The 6,318-nt window shown below is 41.3% G+C and overlaps 1 long non-coding RNA gene across 1 annotated transcript in view; it reads left to right on the plus strand.

The window, feature by feature from the left end:
• LOC144613162 (uncharacterized) overlaps nt 1-5,585 on the plus strand; it is a 78,003-nt gene extending 72,418 nt beyond the window's left edge. The window contains exon 3 of the long non-coding RNA XR_013550471.2: nt 5,240-5,585. This is a non-coding gene — a long non-coding RNA (uncharacterized LOC144613162). The remainder of the gene's footprint in view (nt 1-5,239) is intronic.
• The last annotated feature ends 733 nt before the right edge of the window (nt 5,586-6,318 follow it).

Raw genomic sequence — 6,318 nt, forward strand, 5'->3', positions numbered from 1 at the left:
TTACATAGAAAGTTTTCAAAAGTAGGTCAGGCACCATTCAAGTTACTGGGAGTTTGCAGGCAGTTTGGAGACATAATCCTAGCTTTTAGGATGATCATTCATGATCATTCAAACTGTCCCTCTGATCCTTTTCTGTCTTACTCAGGGATGGATGGATTGGTTTTGTCGTTGCTGTTGTTTTTAAGAGTGGAATTTGGAATCAGATGGAGAATCATTAAATTCTGATGCTGTCACTTATTATCTGTGTGATTAAGCCAATCACCCTCTCTGAGTCTTATTTTCCTTACGTATAAAATAGAAATAACAGACGCACTCTCATAGGTTGTTGTGAAACTTAAACACACACACACACACACACACACACACACACACACACACACACAGTTCCTAGCTATTGTCTTGCATATAAAGAGTGCATAAAAATGCTGCCTCTGTCTTTCCTTCTTGGTGCTGTCATCAAGGCAACATTCAGAATTACTTTGTCCATTCTCGAATTTCCTTCCAGGAAGGCTTGTGTTCTGTTTCCAATACTCCCTAGACTAATTCTCTGCCCCCCTTTGCTTGATCCCATCATCTCTGCCCCCTTTTGATATTCCCTCCCCAAACTCTATCCTCTCTCTCATGCCTTAATCTCTCTTCTTTCAAGCAGTTCTCATGTTCCACAATCTCAGAGCTCTTTGCCCTGTAGAGGAACTGAGGTAACTGAGAAGAGGGTAGGTCATAAAAATTTTTACTTCTTTGGCATTTTCATGTCGTGTCAATAAGTCCTTTGGTTTTTTGTTTGTTTGTTTGTTTGTGTGTTTGTTTAAATCACAGTCTTCCCCCAAACATGGAGAAATTTATGTTATCTAACACTATGGACAGATTCCTGGACCTTAAGTGCTATTAAATTCAACAGACATTTTTGGAGCATCTGCTATATGCCAAGCAGTGCCCCAGGCACTGGGGAGATAAAAATAAAGAAGACAGTCTCTGCCCTAAAATGCTTCTGATCCAATAAGGCAGACAAACATATAAATACCTACATTGAATCTGAGCGTGCTGTGTGGGGCGTCAAGCCAATAGAGCACGTGAAAGAATTTCCTTTACTTTTTCATTTATGAGGTTGTCTTGGACCAGCCAATCAAAATGCCCACCCTACCCACAGTCCTCTGCTGAGTGAGGAGCCATGTTCTGTTCCTGAGCAGATGAGATGGGCTTAATTGGTGAAGCCAAAAAGGCCACGTGCACATTCTCATTTTTCCCATCTCCACCCCAACCCCCAATGCAGCTAGAGCGAGAGCATGTGACCTAGACTTGGCCCATCAAATGTACCTTCCTTAGAGATAGAATTGGAAATTGGTCGTACAAGGGAGCTGAGATAAGAAGAGTGCTTTGTGGCAGTGAATGCAACAACATCCAGTTCCTAGGGCCAGCAGGGGAAGGGGGACAAGCAGTGACATCGGGTCTTCAGTGCCCAGGTGTCAGTTACGAGTTGTGGCTCCTACTGTTCAGTGATGGCAATAGTGTTCCCACTTGTCTGATTTGGAGGTATGATTGGTTGGGATTCTGGGTGCTCAGCCTCTCTGTTTCTGTTCATGTGTTCATTCTCTGAGCATTTCTCTGATCCAATATCCTTTCATTAAATTCCTTTTTTGCTTAAACCAGCCAACTTGATTCTTAGCTAAGAATGCTTTGGCTGACGCTGGGTATCAAGGCTCCACCTCAATAAGAAGAATGCTAATTAACTGGTTCAGGTAACTTCTCCTGCTAGGACATTCAAACTGGAAATATTAGAGGTGGTCAGTTGGAATCCAGAACAGAAGCTAACAACACAACCCCTGGACTATGAGACGGCAAGGACCGTGTGTAGGCTGAAATTATGAGTAAGCAGAAGTTATGAATAAGCAAAAGTAATGAGTTAGCAGAAATCTACATACATGCAGAGGAGAGGTGGTTGGCTCAGAGCCACAAGGAAACAGAAGCCAAGAGGAACTGAGTCCCCATGATGGTGAGGGAATAGATGAATCCCTGCTCTCAAGAGGACCCCAAGTTAATCCAGTCCTTGGATTTGTCTTGGATCCTGAACTATTTTCCAGTTTCCAAACTACATTTCTATTTCTGTGAAGCTGATTAACCCTGGCTATTTCTGGGGTCCTTTAAAATTCCAGTTGCTCTTATCGTGATATGTATCCTTATAGTAACTCCCTTCTTACTTGAAGTAACAAGGATAAGATTCTATTCTCTAGGATCAAAGCGTTCCAATGATTACAGGCATGAAATGGCTAGGACCCAGGAAACAATAGTCAAATAGTATATCTTAGAAGTCACTGACCTTCCTCTCCAAAAACGTACTTTCTTTTTTCCTATTTTACTTGAAATTTCCAGCAGGAGAACCTTTCTCTAGGCTTAAAATTAATAGTTTATTAGAAGCCCCTGTTTAAAATGTACTGTAGTTTCTTGTGGGAGTGAAAAGCCAGAGGTATTTCTGTGTTAGCCATGAGCATCTGAGCATATTACATGAGTTTGTTCTTAAATTGGAACTGTTAGGGGTCTGATATTTATGGGTGAAGCTAGGTATAGAACAGAAAGGTTGGGCACAGGAAGGGAAGGGTGGAGAGAAGATAATAGAAAATGTCAGTGAGAGGTCCGTGGAACATTCTGAAGAACTGTCCTATGGAATATTCCCAAAAGGGAAAAATCCTGGTGGCTGCCAACGTGAAGGGTCAGTGGGGCCAAAATGGCAGCTGTGCAACAAGGTGAACACTAACACCAAACATTCCCACTTCACATTCGGCCTTCTGTCAGTTCCACAGTATAACCTTGCATAATTTTTGTTACCCTTCAGCTCTTATAGAAGATGGGGCCGGTTTGAAGTGTCAGAGGAAGGTGGCTATCCCATATGCCTACTTTGAGATAATGCTCCGAAATCACACCAATGTTAATTATGCCTTGGAGTTACTTGCATGAATCTGTGGCCTTTGTTTTATCTCCTGCAACACACGGTGCCCTCTCATGGCTTGTGAAAAAGGAAATATCTTTATGTCTCACCTAATCAGTGAATGGTACACAGTCTAGAAAGCAAAAACAGTGATTCTGTTAATAGGACATGACACAGGAAGGAAGAAATTTACACTTGCTGCCGTGTTTGAAGGGAGCGAAAATGTGTTGAAGCTGCTTTAATGAAAGCAGAAGTCTGAAGTTATCCCCGAGGAGCTTTATTTTCTCAAAGTCTAAAATGTACCCCAGGGTTGGTTGGTTTGTTTGTGTTTCTGAGAATAGTGGGTAGAATTGTATTTGGAATGGCAATGTGTCACATCAGGGTGCAGGGAGGAAAAAAATATTAATGCCACAGATGCATCTTTTCGTAGGGTTTGCACCTCAGCTGCTGGGTGTTGCACTTGCCTGTCAGCTCTGTTTGTGTGGCCAAATGACTTACTGTGGGTTATAAATCAATGATGAGCAATGTGAAGAACAGATGGGGAGTTTAATGCATCCTCCACATCTCTGTCTTGTGACTGGCTGAAGTCCATGTGCAATTTTGAAAAGGATGTTTGAAAAGGATATTCATCATTTTAAATTGCTCTGTGGGAGCTTTGCAGTTCATAATGTGGCACTTAGGTACTTCTCAAAGATGGGTTTTCCTTGACGCGGATTAGAATTTCATAACAGCAAAATGGCAACTGGAGGTATTAAGATAGAAAAGCTAACTTTGAAGGAATTAGCAAGAAGTTGGGGGAGGGGGGGCGTTGAGTTGGGGAAGAGTTAAAGGTGTGTGAAATATTTAGGCTGAATTCTACCCCATAATACCTGGCACTGGGAATTCCCAGTGCCTGGCAAGAGAGTTTTGCTATCCGTTTCTCAGTGTAACCCTCAAACACTATTGGGAACATCTACTTAGGCCAGGAACCTTCAGCATGACTAAAATATATTTGCCCTTGTGGCAAAACAGTTAAAAACCCAGCAGTATAGGGGTACCTGGCTGGCTCGGTTGGTGGAGCATGCCCCTCTTGATCTTGGGGTGAGTTCACGCCCCACCTTGGCTGGAGAGCCTACTTAAAAAAAGAAACAAACAACAGTCTAGCTTGACAATTCTAGAGTTGATCATCTGTAAGAAAATAGAAGAAGATTGTTACTGAAATGTTTCTGAGCTAAACGCATCTGCTATATCCTTTGCCTTATTTTGTGGCTTTACTCAGAGGAATTCTTATCAAGAGTGTTGTGTGTCAATGGCATTGACTGTCAGGTGGAGAGCTGGTGTGCAGGCACCTCCTCCCCCGACGTCCAGGTGAAAATGAATCAGTAATCAGTAGCCGGAGAAAATATGCTTCTTGAGCAAATGTGCTGTAAAGTCAAGAAAAGAAGAAAACAGAATTGGACCTTGATTGTTTTCAGAACAGTAAATATGAGCAGAGTATTTCATGTGCAGAATTATAAAGCTGAGACTTCCATTAGCCCCTCAGGAAAAGGGGAGGGAAGAGCAGTGGACCCAATAGGGTTACTATTGCAGAGTGAACTATTTTTTCCACGTGTTAAAAATGTCTTTTAGAAAAGCTCAAGGAGATATTCTATACAAAGTACATGTAATTAATACGTTTCGGAAAATGGTGCTGTTAAACTATAAATATGGTCATCTTATTTTCACTTCTAGCACTGATAGACAAGGCAGATAGGTAGAGAAAATTTTCCCTGAATAGTACCTTGCAGTGTAAACTTCCTAAATCCATTCAATTAGTCGTCAAATAATTACTGAGTATTTCCCATGTGCTGGGAACTTGTACACAGTCATGAACAAGATAGACTTGAGCAGGAATGGACTTGGTCATCATGAGGATGTCTGAGAAAACAGACCTTCCAGAACATGCTGGTGGTCCTGGTACTTTCTCCCATCCAAATAGCATGCGGAAACTCTTGGCTTGAGTTTTCTCTTGTTTTCCCTCTCTTTCTTTTTTTCTCTGTCTCTTTTTAACATTTATTTATTTATTTTGAGAGAGAGAGAGAGGGAGAGTGAGTGCATTAGCGGGGGAGGGGCAGAGAGAGAGGAAGAGAGAGAGAATCCCAAGCAGGCTCCACAGTGTTAGCATGGAGCCCAATGCAGGGTCACACTCATGAACTGTGACATCATGGCCTAAGCTGAGATCAAGAGTCAGAGGCTTACCCGACTGAGGCACCCAGGTACCCCTCTTTCTTTTTTTTAAAACACATTTTGTTTGTCATCATCTTGTTCTTGTTGTTTGTTTTCCTTTTTTGACCTTGCCAGGAATTCAACTTCGACTCCAACAAGGCTTCTAAACCAGTGGCCCTACTGCTTTTCTCCAGTGATAATCACCCTCTTGTCTTCATTTCTATCCATCTGGGATTCCACAGTTCACCATTCCAGTGGTCTTCAAACTAGGTGGCCATAATGTACAGGAAGATTTTCCAAAGGAAAGACTTCTGCAGAGATAGTTTTAAGGAAACCATCAACCTTTGTATCGATTATTTTTCTTAAATTGATCTACCTGAGAGCTCACAGGCATTTATAATACTCCTGCTACACATGAGAAAGGCATATACTTCACTGATCCCAAATCTTACTATAGGGTGTGTTCAACTGGACTATAAAACCTCAGGGTACAAAATAAAATAATAAATCAAAATATTAATTTTGAGGAAGTTAAAAAATAATTAAAACCCTTAAGATTATCCTGATTTCTGTCTTCTGTGTATTTTGGTTAAGGGGAAACATGGTCTTATAAGCAGCATTAAGTATAAATAATATGCCATGTTGGGATGTCCTGAATTCAGATATTGGGTAGAAATGGGGTGGTGGTATTAAAAATTTTTGTTTAATGATTCTGCCACTTTTACCTCTGGTCTGTTATCAGTTTGGAGAGAGAATTATATGAGAGCAAAGCAAGGGAAAAAATGCTGAAAATTAAACACATACATTTACACTTTTTATATGCTTAATTCTTTTTTACCTTAGGTATTCAAGATACTTATCCCTAGTACTTTTTTTTTTTTTTTTTTAAATTTTTTTTTTTTTTTCAACGTTTTTTATTTATTTTTGGGACAGAGAGAGACAGAGCATGAACGGGGGAGGGGCAGAGAGAGAGGGAGACACAGAATCGGAAACAGGCTCCAGGCTCCGAGCCATCAGCCCAGAGCCTGACGCGGGGCTCGAACTCACAGACCGCGAGATCGTGACCTGGCTGAAGTCGGACGCCTAACCGACTGCGCCACCCAGGCGCCCCTCTAGTACTTTTTTAAGAAGTAAAGTTTTTACATTTTTGAACAATTTTAGATTTACAGAAAAATTACAGAGATAGTACAGAGTTCTTATATATACCCATACCC

The sequence above is a fragment of the Panthera onca genome, chromosome A1, assembly GCF_046562875.1.
Source record: "Panthera onca isolate mPanOnc1 chromosome A1, mPanOnc1 haplotype 2, whole genome shotgun sequence".
Classification (NCBI taxonomy): domain Eukaryota; kingdom Metazoa; phylum Chordata; class Mammalia; order Carnivora; family Felidae; genus Panthera; species Panthera onca.